Consider the following 27,720-nt stretch of genomic DNA (forward strand, 5'->3'; position numbering starts at 1 on the left):
CCCACCCACCCACTAACCCACCCACCCACTAACCCACCCACCAACCCACTGTGAACTCCACCCACCCACTAACCCACCCACCCACCCACTGTGAACCCCACCCACTAACCCACCCACCCACTAACCCACCCACTGTGAACCCCACCCACCCACTACCCCACCCACCCACTAACCCACCCACCCACCCACTAACCCACCCACCCACCCACTTTGAACTCAGTGCAGGTGGAGAGGGGAGGGGCTACCCGGGGGCTTCATCTGTAGCCGGGGGCTTCTGGGGGAGGGGTGAACGAGGGGGGCGGGGCCACCGGGTAGAAGGGCGGGGCCGGGCCCCGGGGGGCGGGGTACGGGACGGGTCGCCCCGCCCCCACCCAGCCACGCCCCTGGGGGCCCCGCGGGAGGGGCGGGGCCACGCGGGCGTGGGGAGGGTGGGCGAAGGGGGGTCCCGCGGGGGCGGGGCTGGTGGGGGGGAGGGGCTGGTGGGGGGGCGGGGGGAGGGGCTGGTGGGGGGGCAGGGCGGGGTGGAGGGGCGGGGCGAAGCGCTGGGCGGGGGGTGAGAGGAGCGAGTGGCGGCAGTCGTGGGTGGCGGTGGTGACGTCTGTGGGGGGGGAGACAAAGGCGGACGTGGATGGGGGGTGGGGGGGGTGGGGGTGAGAGAGACAAAGGCGGACGTGGAGGGGACATTGGGGGGGACGTCAGAATTACGTTCTGCTTGTGACGCATACTGCTGATGATGATGCTGATGATGATGCTGCTGATGATGATGATGCTGATGATGCTGATGATGGCTATTCTGATGTTGCTGATGAGGATGCTGCTGATGATGCTGATGATGCTGATGATGATGCTGATGATGGCTGTTCTGATGTTGCTGATGAGGATGCTGCTGATGATGCTGATGATGCTGATGATGATGCTGATGATGGCTGTTCTGATGTTGCTGATGATGATTGCTGCTGCTGATGATGATGATGATGCTGATGATTCTAGATTTGAAGCTTTCGTGACTGCAAGGATCCACACTCTTTGGCTCTATTCAGGTGAAGTCACCACGTGGCAGAAGGTAAAAGCAAAGTAAAACAACGAAATTCTCACGACGTTTCGGCCACAACACAAGCGGGCCTTCGTCAGGTGAAGGGACCAGACCGTCCAGAGGACAGCGCTGGAGTGAAACACAGCCACGCTCAGACCGCGGACCTTTAAGCCGTGTGCGAGTATAATCTTTGGTTCTTTCGGCAAAGTCACCACGTTGAAGGGAAACAACGAAATAATAATATATATAAAACAATAAATAAAAAATTTGATTTAAAGCTTTCGTGACTGCAGTAATTCATATTCTTAGTTTTTTCGGTAAAGTCACCACGTTGAAGGGAAACAATAAAATAATAAAATATATATAAAACAATAAAAAAAATTATCACGACGTTTCGACCATAACACAAACGGTCGTCTTTCAGGTTGTGTTATGGTCGAAACGTCGTGATAATTTTTTTTATTATAATCTTAGTTTTTTCGGTAAAGTCACGTTCAAGAGAAACAATAAAATAACAAAATATATATAAAACAATAAAAAATTCTCACGACGTTTCGACCATAACACAAACGGTCATCTTCAGGTGCGTTGGTTCGCATAAATTTATTTTTAAACGGCGCATTTATTTATTTATAAAAACACGTTAGCGCCACGCGCAGCGATTTGGCAAGTTTATTTAGGACTAGTCCATCTATATTCTGAAAAGAGGAGGGGGGGAGACGAATTTTTTTATATATATAATGTATGCTGTCTGAAAGCCACTGTAAGCGTGAACAATCAATTAAGACCTGAAATGGTTCATCAAATCTTTCCAATGATTGCTAAGATAGAATCCATCTTCTCGGTTGAAATTGTCTCTGTGCTTGTATATGTGGATAGCCTCATGAACGAATCTCTCATGGAAGCCAGATGGCTTACAAAGAACCTCCGTCTTGGAAAAGTCAATGGCATGTGAGCCTACTGAATTAGAACAATGATCGGCCACGGTCGAGGTGATGGACTAGTCCTAAATAAACTGCCAAATCGTTGCGCGTGGCGCTAACGTTTTTTTAAATAAATAAATAAACGCGCCGTTTAAAAATAAATTTATGCGAACCAACACACCTGAAGATGACCGTTTGAGTTATGGTCGAAACGTCGTGAGAATTGTTTTTATTGTTTTATATATTTTTTATTATTTTATTGTTTCCCTTCAACGTGGTGACTTTACCGAAAGAACTAAGAATATGAATCACTGCAGTCACGAAAGCTTTAAATCATAATTTGTGTGCGAGTAATTAAGGTGGTGCCTTGACAATGGAATTAGCATGATGATGGTGATGCTGATGATGATGCTGATACTGCTGCTGATGATGCTGACGATGATGATGGTGATGCTGATGATGATGCTGATACTGCTGCTGATGACGATGACGGTGATGCTGGTGATGCTGATGATGATGCTGATACTGCTGCTGATGACGGTGATGGTGATGCTGGTGATGCTGATGATGATGCTGATACTGCTGCTGATGATGATGCTGATGATGGTGATGCTGGTGATGACGTGGTCACGTGACGCTCACCTTCTCCCTCCCCGTTGAGGAGGCGTGGCCTCGAGAGGGCGGGGCTGAACGGGGCCCGGATCACGTGACCGCGCGGCCTGGCCAATCAGAGGAGGGGGCGGGGGGCAGAAATTAACGAGCAAAACAAAATTCCCTCCCCCCCCAAAACAAATTCCCGAAATATTTTAGCAAAAACAATTTCCCAAAATGTATGAACGAACAAAAAAAATTCCTGAAATATTCTTACAACAAAAATTCCCGAAATATTCTTACAAAAAAACATTTCCCGAAATATTTTAACAAAAAAAATTCCCGAAATATTTTAGCAAAAACAAATTCCCAAAATGTATGAACGAACAAAAAAAATTCCTGAAATATTCTTACAAAAAATATTCCCGAAATATTTTAACAAAAAAACATTTCCCGAAATATTTTAACAAAAAAATTTTCCGAAATATTTTAGCAAAAACAAATTCCCAAAATGTATGAACGAACAAAAAAAATTCCCGAAATATTCTTACAAAAAAATATTCCCGAAATACTTTAACAAAAAAACATTTCCCGAAATATTTGAACAAAAACAAATTCCCAAAAATATTTTTACAAAAGAATCCCGAAATATATTTTTTACAATAGCAAAATTCCCGAAATATTTAAATGAAAGAAATTCCCTAAATATAACGACGAACAAAAAATAGCTCCCGAAATATTTTGACAAAAACAAAATTCCCGAAAAATTTGTACAAAAACAAAATCCCGAAATTATTTTTGTTACAATAACAAAATTCCCGAAATTTTGAAATGAAAGAAATTCACAAAAATGTTCACGAAAATGAAATTCCCTGCAGGAAATTTGGGGAATTTTCTACCGATTTTTCTCCTGCGGGAGGGAGGGAGGAGCTGCTGGTAGGAACGTTGTTGGGTGGCTCGGTCAATGGTCAGGGTCAACAACACACCACGTGGTGCGTTCTACACACCACGTGGAGCGTTCTACACACACCACGTGGTGCGTTCTACACACACCACGTGGTGTGTTCCACACACACCACGTGGTGTGTTCCACACACACCACGTGGTGTGTGGAACGCACCACGTGGTGCGTTCCACACACCACGTGGTGCGTTCTACACACCACGTGGTGCGTTCTACACACCACGTGGTGCGTTCTACACACACCACGTGGTGCGTTCTACACAAACCACGTGGTGCGTTCTACACACCACGTGGTGCGTTCCACACACCACGTGGTTGCGTTCTACACACCACGTGGTTGCGTTCTACACACCACGTGGTGCGTTCTACACACCACGTGGTGCGTTCCACACACACCACGTGGTGCGTTCCACACACCACGTGGTGCGTTCCACACACACCACGTGGTGCGTTCCACACACCACGTGGTGTGTTCTACACCACGTGGTGTGTGTTCCACACACACCACGTGGTGCGTTCCACACAATGTGCCCGACTGTGAGGGCGGGCCACAAGGCTGTCGTGAGTTGGTGAAACGTTGAGTTTTATAAGGGCACCACGGGGTGAGCAGCCCTTCCCCCACACCCAGCCCCTCCCCCACACCCAGCCCCTCCCCCACACCCAGCCCCTCCCCCCACCCCCAGCCCCACCCTCTCCACCCAGCCCCTCCCCTCCCATGTTTGGATGCACGACGGACAGACACAACAACAATAACAACAACAATAACAACAATAATAACAACAACAATAACAACAACAATAATAATAATACTCCCCTGTGCTGCTGCTGCTGGTGGTGGTGTAGTAACCAGGAGGCGTTCATACCGGTATCATTCTGCAAATGTCTCTCTCACTTCACGTGTCTCTGTGTCTCAGAGACACAGTGTGTCTGTCTCAGTGTCTCCGTGTCTCAGTGTCTCAGAGACACAGTGTGTCTGTCTCAGTGTCCCAGTGTCTCTGTGTCTCAGAGACACAGTGTGTCTGTCTCAGTGTCTCCGTGTCTCAGTGTCTCCGTGTCTCCATGTCTCAGGGTCTCAGTGTGTCCACGTCTCAGTGTCTCAGTGTCTCAGTGTCCCAGTGTCCCAGTGTCTCAGAAACACAGTGTGTCTGTCTCAGTGTCTCCGTGTCTCCATGTCTCAGTGTCTCCGTGTCTCCGTGTCCCAGTGTCCCAGTGTCTCAGTGTCTCAGTGTCTCACTGTCCCAGTGTCTCCGTGTCTCCATGTCTCAGTGTCTCCGTGTCTCCGTGTCCCAGTGTCTCAGTGTCTCAGTGTCTCCGTGTCTCAGTGTCTCAGTGTCTCAGTGTCTCAGTGTCTCAGTGTCTCAGTGTCTCAGTGTCCCAGTGTCTCAGTGTCTCAGTGTCTCAGTGTCTCAGTGTCTCCGTGTCTCAGTGTCTCAGTGTCTCAGTGTCCCAGTGTCTCAGTGTCCCAGTGTCCCAGTGTCTCAGTGTCCCAGTGTCTCAGTGTCTCAGTGTCTCAGTGTCTCAGTGTCTCAGTGTCCCAGTATCCCAGTGTCTCAGTGTCTCAGTGTCTCAGTGTCCCAGTGTCTCAGTGTCTCAGTGTCTCAGTGTCCCAGTGTCCCAGTGTCCCAGTGTCCCAGTGTCTCAGTGTCTCAGTGTCTCAGTGTCCCAGTGTCTCAGTGTCTCAGTGTCCCAGTGTCTCAGTGTCTCAGTGTCCCAGTGTCTCAGTGTCACAGTGTCTCAGTGTCCCAGTGTCTCAGTGTCCCAGTGTCCCAGTGTCTCAGTGTCTCCGTGTCTCAGTGTCCCAGTGTCCCAGTGTCTCAGTGTCCCAGTGTCTCAGTGTCCCAGTGTCTCAGTGTCTCCGTGTCTCAGTGTCCCAGTGTCTCAGTGTCCCAGTGTCTCAGTGTCCCAGTGTCCCAGTGTCCCAGTGTCCCAGTGTCTCAGTGTCCCAGTGTCTCAGTGTCCCAGTGTCTCAGTGTCCCAGTGTCTCAGTGTCCCAGTGTCTCAGTGTCTCAGTGCCTCCGTGTCTCAGTGTCCCAGTGTCCCAGTGTCTCAGTGTCCCAGTGTCTCAGTGTCCCAGTGTCCCAGTGTCTCAGTGTCCCAGTGTCTCAGTGTCTCCGTGTCTCAGTGTCCCAGTGTCCCAGTGTCCCAGTGTCCCAGTGTCTCAGTGTCCCAGTGTCTCAGTGTCCCAGTGTCTCAGTGTCCCAGTGTCTCAGTGTCCCAGTGTCTCAGTGTCTCAGTGCCTCCGTGTCTCAGTGTCCCAGTGTCTCAGTGTCTCAGTGTCCCAGTGTCTCAGTGTCACAGTGTCTCAGTGTCCCAGTGTCTCAGTGTCCCAGTGTCCCAGTGTCTCAGTGTCCCAGTGTCTCAGTGTCCCAGTGTCTCAGTGTCCCAGTGTCTCAGTGTCTCCGTGTCTCAGTGTCCCAGTGTCCCAGTGTCTCACTGTCCCAGTGTCCCAGTGTCTCAGTGTCTCAGTGTCCCAGTGTCTCAGCGTCTCAGTGTCCCAGTGTCTCCGTGTCCCAGTGTCCCAGTGTCCCAGTGTCTCAGTGTCACAGTGTCTCAGTGTCCCAGTGTCTCCGTGTCTCAGTGTCTCAGTGTCTCAGTGTCCCAGTGTGTTCGTGTCTCAGTGTGTCCGTGTCTCAGTGTGTCCGTGTCTCAGTGTCTCAGTGTCACAGTGTCTCAGTGTCCCAGTGTCTCAGTGTCCCAGTGTCTCAGTGTCACAGTGTCTCAGTGTCCCAGTGTCTCAGTGTCCCAGTGTCCCAGTGTCTCAGTGTCACAGTGTCTCAGTGTCACAGTGTCTCAGTGTCCCAGTGTCTCACTGTCCCAGTGTCTCCGTGTCCCAGTGTCTCAGTGTCCCAGTGTCTCCCTGTCTCAGTGTCTCAGTGTCCCAGTGTCTCAGTGTCTCAGTGTCTCAGTGTCCCAGTGTCTCAGTGTCTCAGTGTCCCAGTGTCTCCGTGTCCCAGTGTCTCAGTGTCCCAGTGTCTCCCTGTCTCAGTGTCTCAGTGTCCCAGTGTCCCAGTGTCCCAGTGTCCCAGTGTCTCAGTGTCTCAGTGTCCCAGTGTCCCAGTGTCTCAGTGTCCCAGTGTCTCAGTGTCTCCGTGTCTCAGTGTCCCAGTGTCCCAGTGTCCCAGTGTCCCAGTGTCTCAGTGTCCCAGTGTCTCAGTGTCCCAGTGTCTCAGTGTCCCAGTGTCTCAGTGTCCCAGTGTCTCAGTGTCTCAGTGCCTCCGTGTCTCAGTGTCCCAGTGTCTCAGTGTCTCAGTGTCCCAGTGTCTCAGTGTCACAGTGTCTCAGTGTCCCAGTGTCTCAGTGTCCCAGTGTCTCAGTGTCCCAGTGTCTCAGTGTCCCAGTGTCTCAGTGTCCCAGTGTCTCAGTGTCTCCGTGTCTCAGTGTCCCAGTGTCCCAGTGTCTCAGTGTCCCAGTGTCTCAGTGTCTCAGTGTCCCAGTGTCTCAGCGTCTCAGTGTCCCAGTGTCTCCGTGTCCCAGTGTCCCAGTGTCCCAGTGTCTCAGTGTCTCCGTGTCTCAGTGTCCCAGTGTCCCAGTGTCTCAGTGTCCCAGTGTCTCAGTGTCTCAGTGTCCCAGTGTCTCAGTGTCTCAGTGTCCCAGTGTCTCAGCGTCTCACTGTCCCAGTGTCTCAGTGTCCCAGTGTCTCAGTGTCACAGTGTCTCAGTGTCCCAGTGTCTCAGTGTCACAGTGTCTCAGTGTCCCAGTGTCTCCGTGTCTCAGTGTCTCAGTGTCTCAGTGTCCCAGTGTGTTCGTGTCTCAGTGTGTCCGTGTCTCAGTGTGTCCGTGTCTCAGTGTCTCAGTGTCACAGTGTCTCAGTGTCCCAGTGTCTCAGTGTCCCAGTGTCTCAGTGTCACAGTGTCTCAGTGTCCCAGTGTCTCAGTGTCCCAGTGTCTCAGTGTCACAGTGTCTCAGTGTCACAGTGTCTCAGTGTCCCAGTGTCTCACTGTCCCAGTGTCTCCGTGTCCCAGTGTCTCAGTGTCCCAGTGTCTCCCTGTCTCAGTGTCTCAGTGTCCCAGTGTCTCAGTGTCCCAGTGTCTCAGTGTCCCAGTGTCCCAGTGTCCCAGTGTCCCAGTGTCCCAGTGTCTCAGTGTCCCAGTGTCCCAGTGTCTCCGTGTGTCAGTGTCTCAGTGTGTCCGTGTCCCAGTGTCTCAGTGTCTCAGTGTCTCAGTGTCCCAGTGTCTTAGTGTCTCCGTGTCTCAGTGTGTCCGTGTCTCAGTGTCCCAGTGTCCCAGTGTCTCAGTGTCCCAGTGTCTCAGTGTCCCAGTGTCTCCCTGTCTCAGTGTCTCAGTGTCCCAGTGTCCCAGTGTCCCAGTGTCCCAGTGTCTCAGTGTCTCAGTGTCCCAGTGTCCCAGTGTCTCAGTGTCTCAGTGTCTCAGTGTCCCAGTGTCTCAGTGTCTCAGTGCCTCCGTGTCTCAGTGTCTAAGGGTCTCCGTGTCTCAGTGTCCCAGTGTCTCAGTGTCCCAGTGTCTCAGTGTCTCAGTGCCTCCGTGTCTCAGTGTCTAAGGGTCTCCGTGTCTCAGTGTCTCAGTGTCCCAGTGTCCCAGTGTCTCAGTGTCTCAGTGTCTCAGTGTCCCAGTGTCTCAGTGTCTCAGTGCCTCCGTGTCTCAGTGTCTAAGGGTCTCCGTGTCTCAGTGTCTCAGTGTCTCCGTGTCTCAGTGTCCCAGTGTCTCAGTGTCTCAGTGTCTCCGTGTGTCAGTGTCTCCGTGTGTCAGTGTCTCCGTGTCTCCGTGTGTCCGTGTGTCCGTGTCTCAGGGTCTCAGTGTGTCCGTGTGTCAGTGTCTCAGTGTGCCAGTGTCTCAGTGTCTCAGTGTCTAAGGGTCTCCGTGTCCCAGTGTCTCAGTGTCTCCGTGTCTCAGTCTCTCCGTGTCTCAGTGTCCCAGTGTCTCCGTGTCTCAGTGTCTCCGTGTCTCCGTGTGTCCGCATCTCAGTGTCTCAGTGTCTCCGTGTGTCCGTGTGTCTGTGTCTCAGTGTCTCAGTGTCTCAGTGTCTCCGTGTGTCCGTGTGTCCGTGTGTCCCAGTGTGTCTGTGCCTCAGTGTCTCAGTGTGTCCGTGTCTCAGTGTCTCAGTGTCCCAGTGTCTCAGTGTCTCAGCGTCTCAGTGTCCCAGTGTCTCCCTGTCTCAGTGTCTCAGTGTCTCAGTGTCTCAGCGTCTCAGTGTCTCCCTGTCTCAGTGTCCCAGTGTCTCAGTGTCTCTGTGTCTCAGAGACACAGTGTGTCTGTCTCAGTGTCTCAGTGTCCCAGTGTCTCAGTGTCTCCGTGTGTCCGTGTCTCAGGGTCTCAGTGTCTCCGTGTGTCCGTGTGTCCGTGTCTCAGTGTCTCAGTGTGTCCGTGTCTCAGTGTCTAAGGATCTCCGTGTCTCCATGTCTCAGTGTCTCAGTGTCTCAGTGTCTCAGTGTGTCCGCGTCTCCGTGTCTCAATGTCTCAGTGTCTCCGTGTGTCCGTGTCTCAGTGTCTCCGTGTGTCCGTGTCTCAGTGTCTCAGTGTGTCCGTGTCTCACCATTCCTCTGGGTCACAGTCTCTGAATCCTTTAGCGAAGGGATTACTGGCAATCTTCAGCTGCGTGATCTGGAGACACGGAGACACGGGGAGACAGACACAGAGACACGGAGGCACGGGGAGACAGACACGGAGACACGGAGACACGGGGAGACAGACACAGAGACGCAGAGACGTCGGCGAGTGAGTTAGTGTGTGTGTCCGTGGGCCCGGTAAAACAACCCCCTAACCAGACGGGCAACTCTGTCGTGGACAGTGCAGTGGGGGGAAGGGCCAATTCCGATTGGCTCCTCTCCCCTCATGGCATCTGTGTCCACCACAGCGGCTAAACGGGGGCTCTGGACGGGTGCGAGGGGCTGGTAAACCACCTTTTACCACTAAACTACAACCAAAAACATTAATTAACGAGCTTGTGCCGGAGGCCCCGGGGGGGACAGGCGTCTATGACGTCTCCTGGCTGAAACCCCGTTTGGCGGAGCCAGGAGATTGAATACCTACCCTCGGGGCTCCTCCAGAAACAACGAAAAGCCACTTCGTGTGGCCACGTGGAATGTTCGAACGCTCACTGCGGAGGAGAGGCTGCCCACTCCTCTGTCGGGAGCTGGACCGGTACCGCCTGGATCTATGCGGCATTCAGGAGGTCCGGTGGACCGGCTCTGGCTCCTTCCACCGTGAGGGGTGGACAGTCCTCTACTCGGGGCAGCAGACTGCCAAACAACAGGGTGTGGCTCTTCTTCTGAACGAAAGAATGAAGGGGGCGTGGGAGCGTGGCGGTGAGGTGTGGGAAGCTGTATAAGCCCCAGGCTACTTTGGGCTCGCCTTCCCATCAATCGGAGGCGAGGAGTGGTGGTGGTTGTGGTTACTTATGCCCCCGCCGAAGACGAACATCCGTGGAGGGATGCAGGCAAAGCCGATGAGTCAGATGCCTTCTCTGACCTCCTGTCACAGGTGCTGGTTAAAGTCTACACGCGTGTTGATAGCGAGATTTCGAAGTCTGCCAGTATTGATGTTCCGTTAGTTAATTCATCCGTAGCGAATTGGCGATAACGAAATTCCGAGCCTGAGCGAAGGAGAAAATTAAAAACCGCCACTTTTTTCAAATTGTCTTGCTGTGGTTTTCACACCCTGATGACGATTGCTGCTTGTGTTGCAGTCGAAACATCGTGGGAATTTTATTGTTTTATATTTTTATTATTCTATTGTTTCCCTGTCTACGTGGTGGTGACTTTAACCGAAAGAACCAAGAATAATTTTATTGTTTTACAATTATTTTATTGTTTTACAATAATTTTATTGTTTTATATGTTTACTATTTTATTGTTTCCCTGTCTACGTGGTGGTGACTTTAACCGAAAGAACCAAGAATAATAATTTTATTGTTTTACAATAATTTTATTGTTTTATATTTTTATTATTTTATTGTTTCCCTTCTACGTGATGGTGACTTTAACCGAAAGAACCAAGAATAATAATTTTATTGTTTTATATTTTTATTATTTTATTGTTTCCCTGTCTATGTGGCGGTGACTTTAACCGAAAGAACCAATAATAATAATTTTATTGTTTTACAATAATTTTATTGTTTTATATTTTTATTATTTTATTGTTTCCCTGTCTACGTGGTGGTGACTTTAACCGAAAGAACCAAGAATAATAATTTTTATTGTTTTACAATAATTTTATTGTTTTATATTTTTATTATTGTATTGTTTCCCTTCTACGTGGTGGTGACTTTAACCGAAAGAACCAAGAATAATAATTTTATTGTTTTACAATAATTTGATATTTTTATATTTTTATTATTTTATTGTTTCCCTTCTACGTGGTGGTGACTTTACCGAAAGAACCAAGAATAATAATTTTATTGTTTTATATTTTTATTATGTTATTGTTTCCCTGTCTTACGTGGTGGTGACTTTACCGAAAGAACCAAGAATAATAATTTTATTGTTTTACAATAATTTTATTGTTTTATATTTTTAGTATTCTATTGCTTCCCTGTCTTACGTGGTGGTGAATTTACCGAAAGAACCAAGAATAATAATTTTTATTGTTTTACAATAATTTTATTGTTTTATATTTTTATTATTCTATTGCTTCCCTGTCTTACGTGGTGGTGACTTTTACCGAAAGAACCAAGAAAATGAATCCCTGCAGTCACGAAAGCTTTAAATCGAAATGTAGAAAATTAAAGTCAATAAACCGGAGCAGTTGATCACCTTGAAGAATGTCGAAACATCCGGGGTGTGGGATTACTTCAATAAAGTCGACTTCCGATCAAAGCAAAGCTCAGCAACCCACTGGGCGAGAATTTGGAAAAAAAACTGTTGTTTCTTTACTGTAACATTCGTTTGTTTGGATAAAATTACCAAGTGAGTAACACCTAAAGATCTGATGTTTAGCGAATCTTACTGCAGGCTCTGAATGAATAGTTCTAGATTGCTTTTTTAATTAAAGTAGCATTGCATCATCACGTATTTCATAAATCTTGGTGTTCGGTGACTTCTGGTTATGTACCTTTCTGCTTCGGTTTCGACAGACAGTGAAGTTTAACTTTCAGTGTTGGCAGTGAAGTTTAACTTTCAGTGTTGACAGTGAAGTTTAACTTTCAGTCTCGACAGTGAAGTTTAACTCTCAGTGTTGACAGTGAAGTTTAACTTTCAGTGTGGACAGTGAAGTTTAACTTTCAGTGTGGACAGTGAAGTTTAACTTTCAGTGTGGACAGTGAAGTTTAACTTTCAGTGTTGACAGTGAAGTTTAACTCTCAGTGTTGACAGTGAAGTTTAACTCTCAGTGTTGACAGTGAAGTTTAACTCTCAGTGTTGACAGTGAAGTTTAACTTTCAGTGTTGACAGTGAAGTTTAACTTTCAGTGTGGACAGTGAAGTTTAACTTTCAGTGTTGACAGTGAAGTTTAACTCTCATTGTTGACTGTGAAGTTTAACTTTCAGTGTGGACAGTGAAGTTTAACTCTCAGTGTTGACTGTGAAGTTTAACTTTCAGTGTGGACAGTGAAGTTTAACTCTCAGTGTTGACAGTGAAGTTTAACTTTCAGTGTCGACAGTGAAGTTTAACTTTCAGTATTGACAGTGAAGTTTAACTTTCAGTGTCGACAGTGAAGTTTAACCTTCAGTGTGGACAGTGAAGTTTAACTTTCAGTATTGACAGTGAAGTTTAACTTTCAGTGTGGACAGTGAAGTTTAACTCTTAGTGTTGACAGTGAAGTTTAACTTTCAGTGTTGACAGTGAAGTTTAACTCTCAGCGTTGACAGTGAAGTTTAACTTTCAGTGTTGATAGTGAAGTTTAACTTTTAGTGTTGACAGTGAAGTTTAACTCTCAGTGTTGACAGTGAAGTTTAACTCTCAGTGTTGACAGTGAAGTTTAACTTTCAGTGTTGACAGTGAAGTTTAACTTTCAGTGTTGACAGTGAAGTTTAACTCTCAGTGTTGACAGTGAAGTTTAACTTTCAGTGTGGACAGTGAAGTTTAACTCTCAGTTTTGACAGTGAAGTTTAACTTTCAGTGTTGACAGTGAAGTTTAACTCTCAGTGTTGACAGTGAAGTTTAACTCTCAGTGTTGACAGTGAAGTTTAACTTTCAGTGTGGACAGTGAAGTTTAACTTTCAGTGTTGACAGTGAAGTTTAACTCTCAGTGTTGACAGTGAAGTTTAACTCTCAGTGTTGACAGTGAAGTTTAACTCTCAGTGTTGACAGTGAAGTTTAACTTTTAGTGTTGACAGTGAAGTTTAAATCTCAGTGTGGACAGTGAAGTTTAACTCTCAGTGTTGACAGTGAAGTTCAACTTTCAGTGACGACAGTGAAGTTTAACTTTCAGTGTTGACACTAAGTGAAGTTTAACTCTCAGTGTTGACAGTGAAGTTTAACTTTCAGTGTTGACACTAAGTGAAGTTTAACTCTCAGTGTTGACAGTGATGTTTAACTTTCAGTGTTGACAGTGAAGTTTAACTTTCAGTGTGGACAGTGAAGTTTAACTTTCAGTGTGGACAGTGAAGTTTAACTTTCAGTGTTGACACTAAGTGAAGTTTAACTTTCAGTGTGGACAGTGAAGTTTAACTCTCAGTGTTGACAGTGAAGTTTAACTCTCAGTGTTGACAGTGAAGTTTAACTTTCAGTGTGGACAGTGAAGTTTAACTCTCAGTGTTGACAGTGAAGTTTAACTTTTAGTGTGGACAGTGAAGTTTAACTTTCAGTGTGGACAGTGAAGTTTAACTTTCAGTGTTGATACAAAGTGAAGTTTAACTCTCAGTGTTGACAGTGAAGTTTAACTCTCAGTGTTGACAGTGAAGTTTAACTTTCAGTGTTGACAGTGAAGTTTAACTTTCAGTATTGACAGTGAAGTTTAACTTTCAGTGTGGACAGTGAAGTTTAACTTTCAGTGTTGACAGTGAAGTTTAACTCTCAGTGTTGACAGTGAAGTTTAACTTTCAGTGTGGACAGTGAAGTTTAACTTTCAGTGTTGACAGGAAGTTTAACTTTCAGTGACGACAGTGCAGTTTAACTTTCAATGTTGACAGTGAAGTTTAACTTTCATTGTTGACAGTGAAGTTTAACTCTCAGTGTGGACAGTGAAGTTTAACTCTCAGTGTTGACAGTGAAGTTTAACTTTCAGTGTGGACAGTGAAGTTTAACTTTCAGTGTTGACAGTGAAGTTTAACTTTCAGTGTGGACAGTGAAGTTTAACTTTCAGTATTGACAGTGAAGTTTAACTTTCAGTGTTGACAGTGAAGTTTAACTTTCAGTGTGGACAGTGAAGTTTAACTCTCAGTGTTGATAGTGAAGCTTAACTCTCAGTGTGGACAGTGAAGTTTAACTTTCAGTGTGGACAGTGAAGTTTAACTTTCAGTGTGGACAGTGAAGTTTAACTTTCAGTGTTGACAGTGAAGTTTAACTCTCAGTGTGGACAGTGAAGTTTAACTCTCAGTGTTGACAGTGAAGTTTAACTCTCAGTGTGGACAGTGAAGTTTAACTTTCAGTGTGGACAGTGAAGTTTAACTCTCAGTGTTGACAGTGAAGTTTAACTCTCAGTGTTGACAGTGAAGTTTAACTCTCAGTGTGGACAGTGAAGTTTAACTTTTAGTGTTGACAGTGAAGTTTAACTTTCAGTATCGACAGTGAAGTTTAACTTTCAGTGTTGACAGTGAAGTTTAACTTTCAGTGTTCAAAGTGAAGTTTAACTTTCAGTGTGGACAGTGAAGTTTAACTTTCAGTGTTGACAGTGAAGTTTAACTCTCAGTGTTGACAGTGAAGTTTAACTTTCAGTGTTGACAGTGCAGTTTAACTTTCAGTATCGACAGTGAAGTTTAACTTTCAGTGTTGACAGTGAAGTTTAACTTTCAGTGTGGACAGTGAAGTTTAACTCTCAGTGTGGACAGTGAAGTGAAGTTTAACTTTCATTGTTGACAGTGAAGTTTAACTCTCAGTGTTGACAGTGAAGTTTAACTTTCAGTGTGGACAGTGAAGTTTAACTCTCAGTGTGGACAGTGAAGTTTAACTCTCAGTGTTGACAGTGAAGTTTAACTCTCAGTGTTGACAGTGAAGTTTAACTTTCAGTGTTGATACAAAGTGAAGTTTAATTTTCAGTGTGGACAGTGAAGTTTAACTTTCAGTGTGGACAGTGAAGTTTAACTCTCAGTGTTGACAGTGAAGTTTAACTTTCAGTGTTGACAGTGAAGTTTAACTCTCAGTGTGGACAGTGAAGTTTTACTCTCAGTGTTGACAGTGAAGTTTAACTTTCAGTGTGGACAGTGAAGTTTAACTTTTAGTGTTGACAGTGAAGTTTAACTCTCAGTATTGACAGTGAAGTTTAACTTTCAGTGTTGACAGTGAAGTTTAACTTTCAGTGTGGACAGTGAAGTTTAACTCTCAGTGTTGACAGTGAAGTTTAACTTTCAGTGTTGACAGTGAAGTTTAACTTTCAGTGTGGACAGTGAAGTTTAACTTTCAGTGTTGACAGTGAAGTTTAACTCTCAGTGTTGACAGTGAAGTTTAACTTTCAGTGTGGACAGTGAAGTTTAACTCTCAGTGTTGACAGTGAAGTTTAACTTTCAGTGTTGACAGTGAAGTTTAACTCTCAGTGTGGACAGTGAAGTTTAACTCTCAGCGTTGACAGTGAAGTTTAACTTTCAGTGTTGACAGTGAAGTTTAACTCTCAGTGTTGACAGTGAAGTTTAACTTTTAGTGTTGACAGTGAAGTTTAAATCTCAGTGTGGACAGTGAAGTTTAACTTTCAGTGTGGACAGTGAAGTTTAACTCTCAGTGTTGACAGTGAAGTTTAACTCTCAGTGTTGACAGTGAAGTTTAACTCTCAGTGTTGACAGTGAAGTTTAACTCTCAGTGTGGACAGTGAAGTTTAACTCTCAGTGTTGACAGTGAAGTTTAACTTTTAGTGTTGACAGTGAAGTTTAAATCTCAGTGTGGACAGTGAAGTTTAACTCTCAGTGTTGACAGTGAAGTTCAACTTTCAGTGACGACAGTGAAGTTTAACTTTCAGTGTTGACACTAAGTGAAGTTTAACTCTCAGTGTTGACAGTGAAGTTTAACTTTCAGTGTTGACACTAAGTGAAGTTTAACTCTCAGTGTTGACAGTGATGTTTAACTTTCAGTGTTGACAGTGAAGTTTAACTTTCAGTGTGGACAGTGAAGTTTAACTTTCAGTGTGGACAGTGAAGTTTAACTTTCAGTGTTGACACTAAGTGAAGTTTAACTTTCAGTGTGGACAGTGAAGTTTAACTCTCAGTGTTGACAGTGAAGTTTAACTCTCAGTGTTGACAGTGAAGTTTAACTTTCAGTGTGGACAGTGAAGTTTAACTCTCAGTGTTGACAGTGAAGTTTAACTTTTAGTGTGGACAGTGAAGTTTAACTTTCAGTGTGGACAGTGAAGTTTAACTTTCAGTGTTGATACAAAGTGAAGTTTAACTCTCAGTGTTGACAGTGAAGTTTAACTCTCAGTGTTGACAGTGAAGTTTAACTTTCAGTGTTGACAGTGAAGTTTAACTTTCAGTATTGACAGTGAAGTTTAACTTTCAGTGTGGACAGTGAAGTTTAACTTTCAGTGTTGACAGTGAAGTTTAACTCTCAGTGTTGACAGTGAAGTTTAACTTTCAGTGTGGACAGTGAAGTTTAACTTTCAGTGTTGACAGGAAGTTTAACTTTCAGTGACGACAGTGCAGTTTAACTTTCAATGTTGACAGTGAAGTTTAACTTTCATTGTTGACAGTGAAGTTTAACTCTCAGTGTGGACAGTGAAGTTTAACTCTCAGTGTTGACAGTGAAGTTTAACTTTCAGTGTGGACAGTGAAGTTTAACTTTCAGTGTTGACAGTGAAGTTTAACTTTCAGTGTGGACAGTGAAGTTTAACTTTCAGTATTGACAGTGAAGTTTAACTTTCAGTGTTGACAGTGAAGTTTAACTTTCAGTGTGGACAGTGAAGTTTAACTCTCAGTGTTGATAGTGAAGCTTAACTCTCAGTGTGGACAGTGAAGTTTAACTTTCAGTGTGGACAGTGAAGTTTAACTTTCAGTGTGGACAGTGAAGTTTAACTTTCAGTGTTGACAGTGAAGTTTAACTCTCAGTGTGGACAGTGAAGTTTAACTCTCAGTGTTGACAGTGAAGTTTAACTCTCAGTGTGGACAGTGAAGTTTAACTTTCAGTGTGGACAGTGAAGTTTAACTCTCAGTGTTGACAGTGAAGTTTAACTCTCAGTGTTGACAGTGAAGTTTAACTCTCAGTGTGGACAGTGAAGTTTAACTTTTAGTGTTGACAGTGAAGTTTAACTTTCAGTATCGACAGTGAAGTTTAACTTTCAGTGTTGACAGTGAAGTTTAACTTTCAGTGTTCAAAGTGAAGTTTAACTTTCAGTGTGGACAGTGAAGTTTAACTTTCAGTGTTGACAGTGAAGTTTAACTCTCAGTGTTGACAGTGAAGTTTAACTTTCAGTGTTGACAGTGCAGTTTAACTTTCAGTATCGACAGTGAAGTTTAACTTTCAGTGTTGACAGTGAAGTTTAACTTTCAGTGTGGACAGTGAAGTTTAACTCTCAGTGTGGACAGTGAAGTGAAGTTTAACTTTCATTGTTGACAGTGAAGTTTAACTCTCAGTGTTGACAGTGAAGTTTAACTTTCAGTGTGGACAGTGAAGTTTAACTCTCAGTGTGGACAGTGAAGTTTAACTCTCAGTGTTGACAGTGAAGTTTAACTTTCAGTGTGGACAGTGAAGTTTAACTCTCAGTGTGGACAGTGAAGTTTAACTCTCAGTGTTGACAGTGAAGTTTAACTCTCAGTGTTGACAGTGAAGTTTAACTTTCAGTGTTGATACAAAGTGAAGTTTAATTTTCAGTGTGGACAGTGAAGTTTAACTTTCAGTGTGGACAGTGAAGTTTAACTCTCAGTGTTGACAGTGAAGTTTAACTTTCAGTGTTGACAGTGAAGTTTAACTCTCAGTGTGGACAGTGAAGTTTTACTCTCAGTGTTGACAGTGAAGTTTAACTTTCAGTGTGGACAGTGAAGTTTAACTTTTAGTGTTGACAGTGAAGTTTAACTCTCAGTATTGACAGTGAAGTTTAACTTTCAGTGTTGACAGTGAAGTTTAACTTTCAGTGTGGACAGTGAAGTTTAACTCTCAGTGTTGACAGTGAAGTTTAACTTTCAGTGTTGACAGTGAAGTTTAACTTTCAGTGTGGACAGTGAAGTTTAACTTTCAGTGTTGACAGTGAAGTTTAACTCTCAGTGTTGACAGTGAAGTTTAACTTTCAGTGTGGACAGTGAAGTTTAACTCTCAGTGTTGACAGTGAAGTTTAACTTTCAGTGTTGACAGTGAAGTTTAACTCTCAGTGTGGACAGTGAAGTTTAACTCTCAGCGTTGACAGTGAAGTTTAACTTTCAGTGTTGACAGTGAAGTTTAACTCTCAGTGTTGACAGTGAAGTTTAACTTTTAGTGATGACAGTGAAGTTTAAATCTCAGTGTGGACAGTGAAGTTTAACTTTCAGTGTGGACAGTGAAGTTTAACTCTCAGTGTTGACAGTGAAGTTTAACTCTCAGTGTTGACAGTGAAGTTTAACTCTCAGTGTTGACAGTGAAGTTTAACTCTCAGTGTTGACCTCTAGTGGTGAGTATGGTGGTGAGTGTCGTGGTGAGTGTTGTGGTGAGTATATTGGTAAGTGTCGTGGTGAGTGTGGTGGTGAGTGTCGTGGTGAGTGTTGTGGTGAGTGTCGTGGTGAGTTTCGTGGTGAGTGTAGTGGTGAGTGTCGTGGTGAGTGTCGTGGTGAGTATAGTGGTGAGTGTGTGTGGTGAGTGGAGTGGTGAGTATATTGGTGAGTGTGTGTGTGGTGAGTATATTGGTGAGTATATTGGTGAGTGTAGTGGTGAGTGTGTGTGTGGTGAGTATATTGGTGAGTGTGTGTGTGGTGAGTATATTGGTGAGTATATTGGTGAGTGTGTGTGTGGTGAGTATATTGGTGAGTGTGTGTGTGGTGAGTATATTGGTGAGTGTGTGTGTGGTGAGTACGGTGGTGAGTGTCGTGGTGAGTATATTGGTGAGTATATTGGTGAGTATATTGGTGAGTATATTGGTGAGGATATTGGTGAGTGTGCGTGTGTGTGGTGAGTGTCGTGGTGAGTATGGTGGTGAGTATGTTGGTGAGTGTGTGTGTGGTGAGTGTGTGTATGGTGAGTATATTGGTCAGTATATTGGTGAGTGTATTGGTGAGTGTATTGGTGAGTGTAGTGGTGAGTGTATTGGTCGGTATATTGGTGAGTGTATTGGTGAGTGTATTGGTGAGTGTCGTGGTGAGTGTCGTGGTGAGTATATTGGTGAGTATATTGGTGAGTGTAGCGGTGAGTGTATTGGTGAGTGTGTGGTAAGTGTAGTGGTGAGTATATTGGTGAGTGTAGTGGTGAGTGTATTGGTGAGTGTGTGTGTGTGGTGAGTGTATTGGTGAGTGTAGTGGTGAGTGTAGTGGTGAGTATGGTGGTGAGTGTATTGGTGAGTATGTTGGTGAGTGTATTGGTGAGTATCTTGGTGAGTATGGTGGTGAGTGTATTGGTGAGTGTATTGGTGAGTGTATTGGTGAGTATATTGGTGAGTATATTGGTGAGTGTATTGGTGAGTGTATTGGTGAGTATATTGGTGAGTATAGTGGTGAGTGTATTGGTGAGTGTAGTGGTGAGTATATTGGTGAGTGTATTGGTGAGTGTATTGGTGAGTGTATTGGTGAGTATGTTGGTGAGTATATTGGTGAGTGTATTGGTGAGTGTATTGGTGAGTGTAGTGGTGAGTGTAGTGGTGAGTATATTGGTGAGTGTAGTGGTGAGTCTCTTGGTGAGTGTAGTGGTGAGTGTAGTGGTGAGTGTGTGTGTGGTGAGTGAGTGTATTGGTGAGTGTATTGGTGAGTGTATTGGTGAGTGTCGTGGTGAGTGTGTGTGTGGTGAGTGAGTATATTGGTGAGTGTGTGGTGAGTATATTGGTGAGTATGGTGGTGAATGTGTGGTGAGTGTGTGGTGAGTATATTGGTGAGTGTATTGGTGAGTGTATTGGTGAGTATATTGGTGAGTGTATTGGTGAGTATATTGGTGAGTGTGTGTGTGTGTGGTGAGTATATTGGTGAGTGTATTAGTGAGTGTAGTGGTGAGTGTATTGGTGAGTGTATTGGTGAGTGAGTGTAGTGGTGAGTGTATTGGTGAGTGTAGTGGTGAGTGTATTGGTGAGTGTATTGGTGAGTGTAGTGGTGAGTGTATTGGTGAGTGTATTGGTGAGTGTAGTGGTGAGTGTATTGGTGAGTGTATTGGTGAGTGTCGTGGTGAGTGTATTGGTGAGTGTATTGGTGAGTGTATTGGTGAGTGTATTGGTGAGTATGTGGTGAGTGTAGTGGTGAGTGTATTGGTGAGTGTGTGTGTGGTGAGTGAGTGTGTGGTGAGTATATTGGTGAGTGTAGTGGTGAGTGTAGTGGTGAGTATATTGGTGAGTGTAGTGGTGAGTGTAGTGGTGAGTGTGTGGTGAGTGTAGTGGTGAGTGTAGTGGTGAGTATATTGGTGAGTGTAGTGGTGAGTGTAGTGGTGAGTATGGTGGTGAGTGTATTGGTGAGTGTATTGGTGAGTGTATTGGTGAGTGTCGTGGTGAGTGTCGTGGTGTGTGTGTGGTGAGTGTATTGGTGTGTGTGTGGTGATTTAGTATATTGGTGAGTGTATTGGTGAGTGTATTGGTGAGTATATTGGTGAGTATATTGTGAGTATATTGGTGAGTGTAGTGGTGAGTATATTGGTGAGTGTATTGGTGAGTGTAGTGGTGAGTATGGTGGTGAGTGTGTGGTGAGTATATTGGTGAGTATATTGGTGAGTGTATTGGTGAGTGTATTGGTGAGTATATTGGTGAGTGTAGTGGTGAGTATATTGGTGAGTGTGTGGTGAGTATATTGGTGAGTGTAGTGGTGAGTGTAGTGGTGAGTGAGTGTATTGGTGAGTGTATTGGTGAGTATATTGGTGAGTGTATTGGTGAGTATATTGGTGAGTGTATTGGTGAGTGTAGTGGTGAGTGTATTGGTGAGTATATTGGTGAGTGTATTGGTGAGTGTAGTGGTGAGTGTATTGGTGAGTATATTGGTGAGTGTATTGGTGAGTGTAGTGGTGAGTATATTGGTGAGTGTATTGGTGAGTGTATTGGTGAGTATATTGGTGAGTGTATTGGTGAGTGTATTGGTGAGTGTATTGGTGAGTGTATTGGTGAGTATACTGGTGAGTGTATTGGTGAGTGTAGTGGTGAGTGTGTGTGTGGTGAGTGAGTGTATTGGTGAGTGTATTGGTGAGTGTAGTGGTGAGTATATTGGTGAGTATATTGGTGGGTGTATTGGTGAGTGTAGTGGTGAGTATATTGGTGAGTATATTGGTGAGTGTATTGGTGAGTGTATTGGTGAGTGTAGTGGTGTGTGTGGTGAGTGTATTGGTGAGTGTAGTGGTGAGTGTATTGGTGAGTATGGTGGTGAGTATATTGGTGAGTGTATTGGTGAGTGTATTGGTGAGTGTAGTGGTGTGTGTGGTGAGTGTATTGGTGAGTGTAGTGGTGAGTGTATTGGTGAGTATATTGGTGAGTGTATTGGTGAGTGTAGTGGTGAGTGTATTGGTGAGTGTATTGGTGAGTATATTGGTGAGTGTATTGGTGAGTGTAGTGGTGAGTGTATTGGTGAGTATATTGGTGAGTGTATTGGTGAGTGTAGTGGTGAGTGTATTGGTGAGTGTATTGGTGAGTATGGTGGTGAGTATAGTGGTTAGTATATTGGTGAGTGTAGTGGTGAGTGTATTGGTAAGTATGGTGGTGAGTGTAGTGGTGAGTATGGTGGTGAGTGTAGTGGTGAGTGTATTGGTGAGTGTAGTGGTGAGTGTATTGGTGAGTGTATTGGTGAGTGTATTGGTGAGTGTATTGGTGAGTGTAGTGGTGAGTACCCGGTGGTTCTGGTAGGCTGTGACGGCCGTGAACGTCCTCTCAGTGAAGATGAAAGTGAGTGTAGTGGTGAGTGTATTGGTGAGTGTATTGGTGAGTGTATTGGTGAGTGTGTGGTGAGTGTATTGGTGAGTTTATTGGTGAGTATATTTGTGAGTATATTGGTGAGTGTATTGGTGAGTGTATTGGTGAGTGTAGTGGTGAGTATATTTGTGAGTATATTGGTGAGTATATTGGTGAGTGTAGTGGTGAGTGTATTGGTGAGTATATTGGTGACTGTAATGGTGAGTATGGTGGTGAGTGTATTGGTGAGTGTCGTGGTGAGTGTGTGTGTGGTGAGTGTATTGGTGAGTGTATTGGTGAGTGTATTGGTGAGTATATTGGTGAGTGTAGTGGTGAGTATGGTGGTGAGTATACTGGTGAGTATGGTGGTGAGTGTATTGGTGAGTATAGTGGTGAGTGTATTGGTGAGTTTATTGGTGAGTATATTTGTGAGTGTATTGGTGAGTGTATTGGTGAGTGTATTGGTGAGTGTATTGGTGAGTATATTTGTGAGTATATTGGTGAGTATATTGGTGAGTGTAGTGGTGAGTGTATTGGTGAGTATATTGGTGAGTGTATTGGTGAGTATGGTGGTGAGTGTATTGGTGAGTGTCGTGGTGAGTGTGTGTGGTGAGTGTATTGGTGAGTGTATTGGTGAGTGTATTGGTGAGTATATTGGTGAGTGTAGTGGTGAGTATGGTGGTGAGTATATTGGTGAGTATGGTGGTGAGTGTATTGGTGAGTATAGTGGTGAGTGTATTGGTGAGTGTATTGGTGAGTGTGTGGTGAGTGTATTGGTGAGTGTATTGGTGAGTATGGTGGTGAGTGTATTGGTGAGTGTATTGGTGAGTGTATTGGTGAGTGTATTGGTGAGTGTAGTGGTGAGTACATTTGTGAGTATATTGGTGAGTGTATTGGTGAGTGTAGTGGTGAGTGTGTGTGTGGTGAGTATATTGGTGAGTGTATTGGTGAGTGTAGTGGTGAGTGTATTGGTGAGTATATTGGTGAGTGTCGTGGTGAGTGTATTGGTGAGTATATTGGTGAGTGTATTGGTGAGTGTATTGGTGAGTGTGTGGTGAGTATATTGGTGAGTATATTGGTGAGTATATTGGTGAGTATATTGGTGAGTGTAGTGGTGAGTATAGTGGTGAGTGTATTGGTGAGTGTATTGGTGAGTATATTGGTGAGTGTAGTGTTGAGTGTATTGGTGAGTGTATTGGTGAGTGTATTGGTGAGTATATTGGTGAGTGTATTGGTGAGTGTAGTGGTGAGTAAATTGGTGAGTGTATTGGTGAGTGTAGTGGTGAGTGTATTGGTGAGTATGGTGGTGAGTGTATTGGTGAGTGTATTGGTGAGTGTATTGGTGAGTATGGTGGTGAGTGTATTGGTGAGTGTAGTGGTGAGTGTATTGGTGAGTATGGTGGTGAGTGTATTGGTGAGTGTATTGGTGAGTGTATTGGTGAGTGTCGTGGTGAGTGTCGTGGTGTGTGTGTGGTGAGTGTATTGGTGTGTGTGTGGTGATTTAGTATATTGGTGAGTGTATTGGTGAGTGTATTGGTGAGTATATTGGTGAGTATATTGTGAGTATATTGGTGAGTGTAGTGGTGAGTATATTGGTGAGTGTATTGGTGAGTGTAGTGGTGAGTATGGTGGTGAGTGTGTGGTGAGTATATTGGTGAGTATATTGGTGAGTGTATTGGTGAGTGTATTGGTGAGTATATTGGTGAGTGTAGTGGTGAGTATATTGGTGAGTGTGTGGTGAGTATATTGGTGAGTGTAGTGGTGAGTGTAGTGGTGAGTGTAGTGGTGAGTGAGTGTATTGGTGAGTGTATTGGTGAGTATATTGGTGAGTGTATTGGTGAGTATATTGGTGAGTGTATTGGTGAGTGTAGTGGTGAGTGTATTGGTGAGTATATTGGTGAGTGTATTGGTGAGTGTAGTGGTGAGTGTATTGGTGAGTATATTGGTGAGTGTATTGGTGAGTGTAGTGGTGAGTATATTGGTGAGTGTATTGGTGAGTGTATTGGTGAGTATATTGGTGAGTGTATTGGTGAGTGTATTGGTGAGTGTATTGGTGAGTGTATTGGTGAGTATACTGGTGAGTGTATTGGTGAGTGTAGTGGTGAGTGTGTGTGTGGTGAGTGAGTGTATTGGTGAGTGTATTGGTGAGTGTAGTGGTGAGTATATTGGTGAGTATATTGGTGGGTGTATTGGTGAGTGTAGTGGTGAGTATATTGGTGAGTATATTGGTGAGTGTATTGGTGAGTGTATTGGTGAGTGTAGTGGTGTGTGTGGTGAGTGTATTGGTGAGTGTAGTGGTGAGTGTATTGGTGAGTATGGTGGTGAGTATATTGGTGAGTGTATTGGTGAGTGTATTGGTGAGTGTAGTGGTGTGTGTGGTGAGTGTATTGGTGAGTGTAGTGGTGAGTGTATTGGTGAGTATATTGGTGAGTGTATTGGTGAGTGTAGTGGTGAGTGTATTGGTGAGTGTATTGGTGAGTATATTGGTGAGTGTATTGGTGAGTGTAGTGGTGAGTGTATTGGTGAGTATATTGGTGAGTGTATTGGTGAGTGTAGTGGTGAGTGTATTGGTGAGTGTATTGGTGAGTATGGTGGTGAGTATAGTGGTTAGTATATTGGTGAGTGTAGTGGTGAGTGTATTGGTAAGTATGGTGGTGAGTGTAGTGGTGAGTATGGTGGTGAGTGTAGTGGTGAGTGTATTGGTGAGTGTAGTGGTGAGTGTATTGGTGAGTGTATTGGTGAGTGTATTGGTGAGTGTAGTGGTGAGTACCCGGTGGTTCTGGTAGGCTGTGACGGCCGTGAACGTCCTCTCAGTGAAGATGAAAGTGAGTGTATTGGTGAGTGTGTGGTGAGTGTATTGGTGAGTTTATTGGTGAGTATATTTGTGAGTATATTGGTGAGTGTATTGGTGAGTGTATTGGTGAGTGTAGTGGTGAGTATATTTGTGAGTATATTGGTGAGTATATTGGTGAGTGTAGTGGTGAGTGTATTGGTGAGTATATTGGTGACTGTAATGGTGAGTATGGTGGTGAGTGTATTGGTGAGTGTCGTGGTGAGTGTGTGTGTGGTGAGTGTATTGGTGAGTGTATTGGTGAGTGTATTGGTGAGTATATTGGTGAGTGTAGTGGTGAGTATGGTGGTGAGTATACTGGTGAGTATGGTGGTGAGTGTATTGGTGAGTATAGTGGTGAGTGTATTGGTGAGTTTATTGGTGAGTATATTTGTGAGTGTATTGGTGAGTGTATTGGTGAGTGTATTGGTGAGTGTATTGGTGAGTGTAGTGGTGAGTATATTTGTGAGTATATTGGTGAGTATATTGGTGAGTGTAGTGGTGAGTGTATTGGTGAGTATATTGGTGAGTGTATTGGTGAGTATGGTGGTGAGTGTATTGGTGAGTGTCGTGGTGAGTGTGTGTGGTGAGTGTATTGGTGAGTGTATTGGTGAGTGTATTGGTGAGTATATTGGTGAGTGTAGTGGTGAGTATGGTGGTGAGTATATTGGTGAGTATGGTGGTGAGTGTATTGGTGAGTATAGTGGTGAGTGTATTGGTGAGTGTATTGGTGAGTGTGTGGTGAGTGTATTGGTGAGTGTATTGGTGAGTATGGTGGTGAGTGTATTGGTGAGTGTATTGGTGAGTGTATTGGTGAGTGTATTGGTGAGTGTAGTGGTGAGTACATTTGTGAGTATATTGGTGAGTGTATTGGTGAGTGTAGTGGTGAGTGTGTGTGTGGTGAGTATATTGGTGAGTGTATTGGTGAGTGTAGTGGTGAGTGTATTGGTGAGTATATTGGTGAGTGTCGTGGTGAGTGTATTGGTGAGTATATTGGTGAGTGTATTGGTGAGTGTATTGGTGAGTGTGTGGTGAGTATATTGGTGAGTATATTGGTGAGTATATTGGTGAGTATATTGGTGAGTGTAGTGGTGAGTATAGTGGTGAGTGTATTGGTGAGTGTATTGGTGAGTATATTGGTGAGTGTAGTGTTGAGTGTATTGGTGAGTGTATTGGTGAGTGTATTGGTGAGTATATTGGTGAGTGTATTGGTGAGTGTAGTGGTGAGTAAATTGGTGAGTGTATTGGTGAGTGTAGTGGTGAGTGTATTGGTGAGTATGGTGGTGAGTGTATTGGTGAGTGTATTGGTGAGTGTATTGGTGAGTATGGTGGTGAGTGTATTGGTGAGTGTAGTGGTGAGTGTATTGGTGAGTATGGTGGTGAGTGTATTGGTGAGTGTAGTGGTGAGTGTATTGGTGAGTATGGTGGTGAGTATATTGGTGAGTGTAGTGGTGAGTGTGTGGTGAGTGTATTGGTGAGTGTATTGGTGAGTGTATTGGTGAGTGTAGTGGTGAGTGTATTGGTGAGTGTAGTGGTGAGTGTAATGGTGAGTGTAGTGGTGAGTATAGTGGTGAGTGTATTGGTGAGTGTATTGGTGAGTGTAGTGGTGAGTGTATTGGTGAGTGTAGTGGTGAGTGTATTGGTGAGTTTATTGGTGAGTGTAGTGGTGAGTGAGTGGTGAGTGTATTGGTGAGTGTATTGGTGAGTATATTGGTGAGTGTATTGGTGAGTGTATGGTGAGTATATTGGTGAGTGTATTGGTGAGTGTAGTGGTGAGTGTATTGGTGAGTGTATTGGTGAGTGTATTGGTGAGTGTGTGTGTGGTGAGTATATTGGTGAGTATGGTGGTGAGTGTGTGTGTGGTGAGTATATTGGTGAGTGTGTGTTTGGTTAGTATATTGGTGAGTATGGTCGTGAGTGTGTTGGTGAGTGTATTGGTGAGTATATTGGTGAGTGTATTGGTGAGTGTATTGGTGAGTGTAGTGGTGAGTGTAGTGGTGAGTATGGTGGTGAGTGTATTGGTGAGTATGGTGGTGAGTGTATTGGTGAGTGTATTGGTGAGTGTATTGGTGAGTGTATTGGTGAGTAAATTGGTGAGTGTATTGGTGAGTGTATTGGTGAGTGTAGTGGTGAGTGTATTGGTGAGTGTATTGGTGAGTGTAGTGGTGAGTGTATTGGTGAGTGTATTGGTGAGTATATTGGTGAGTGTATTGGTGAGTATATTGGTGAGTGTATTGGTGAGTGTATTGGTGAGTGTATTGGTGAGTGTATTGGTGAGTGTAGTGGTGAGTGTATTGGTGAGTATATTGGTGAGTGTATTGGTGAGTGTATTGGTGAGTGTATTGGTGAGTGTATTGGTGAGTGTATTGGTGAGTGTATTGGTGAGTGTGCGTGTGAGTGTATTGGTGAGTGTATTGGTGAGTGTATTGGTGAGTGTATTGGTGAGTGTGTGGTGAGTGTATTGGTGAGTATATTGGTGAGTGTATTGGTGAGTGTATTGGTGAGTGTATTGGTGAGTGTATTGGTGAGTATATTGGTGAGTGTATTGGTGAGTGTCGTGGTGAGTGTAGTGGTGAGTGTATTGGTGAGTGTATTGGTGAGTGTATTGCTGAGTGTATTGCTGAGTGTAGTGGTGAGTGTATTGGTGAGTGTATTGGTGAGTGTATTGGTGAGTGTAGTGGTGAGTGTATTGGTGAGTGTATTGGTGAGTGTATTGGTGAGTGTAGTGGTGAGTGTATTGGTGAGTGTATTGGTGAGTGTAGTGGTGAGTGTATTGGTGAGTGTAGTGGTGAGTGTATTGGTGAGTGTATTGGTGAGTGTAGTGGTGAGTGTAGTGGTGAGTACCCGGTGGTTCTGGTAGGCTGTGACGGCCGTGAACGTCGTCTCAGCGAAGATGAAAGTGAGTGTAGTGGTGAGTGTATTGGTGAGTGTATTGGTGAGTGTATTGGTGAGTGTAGTGGTGAGTGTATTGGTGAGTGTATTGGTGAGTGTATTGGTGAGTGTATTGGTGAGTGTATTGGTGAGTGTATTGGTGAGTGTATTGGTGAGTGTAGTGGTGAGTGTAGTGGTGAGTGTATTGGTGAGTGTAGTGGTGAGTGTATTGGTGAGTATGGTGGTGAGTGTATTGGTGAGTATATTGGTGAGTGTATTGGTGAGTGTATTGGTGAGTGTATTGGTGAGTGTAGTGGTGAGTGTAGCGGTGAGTGTATTGGTGAGTGTATTGGTGAGTGTATTGGTGAGTGTATTGGTGAGTGTATTGGTGAGTGTAGTGGTGAGTGTATTGGTGAGTGTAGTGGTGAGTGTATTGGTGAGTGTAGTGGTGAGTGTATTGGTGAGTGTGGTGAGTGTAGTGGTGAGTGTATTGGTGAGTGTAGTGGTGAG

The 27,720-nt window shown here is 44.4% G+C and overlaps 1 long non-coding RNA gene across 2 annotated transcripts; it reads right to left on the reverse strand.

Moving 5' to 3' along the window:
- Positions 1–221: 221 nt before the first annotated feature.
- Positions 222–27,350, reverse strand: LOC116937751 (uncharacterized). 2 transcript variants are annotated; one of them, XR_012931325.1, is made up of 4 exons: positions 27,184–27,350; positions 9,001–9,068; positions 2,599–2,675; positions 222–598 (listed from the first exon to the last, which is right to left on the reverse strand). It is a non-coding gene; the product is annotated as an uncharacterized LOC116937751 (long non-coding RNA). The 2 variants fall into 2 exon arrangements; XR_012931324.1 differs by lacking the exon at positions 27,184–27,350 and adding an exon at positions 21,449–21,523.
- Between the last annotated feature and the right edge of the window lie 370 nt (positions 27,351–27,720).

Source organism: Petromyzon marinus, chromosome 84 (genome assembly GCF_048934315.1).
Source record: "Petromyzon marinus isolate PM22_M1 ecotype Great Lakes invasive population chromosome 84, UKy_Petmar_22M1.pri1.0, whole genome shotgun sequence".
Lineage (NCBI taxonomy): Eukaryota > Metazoa > Chordata > Hyperoartia > Petromyzontiformes > Petromyzontidae > Petromyzon > Petromyzon marinus.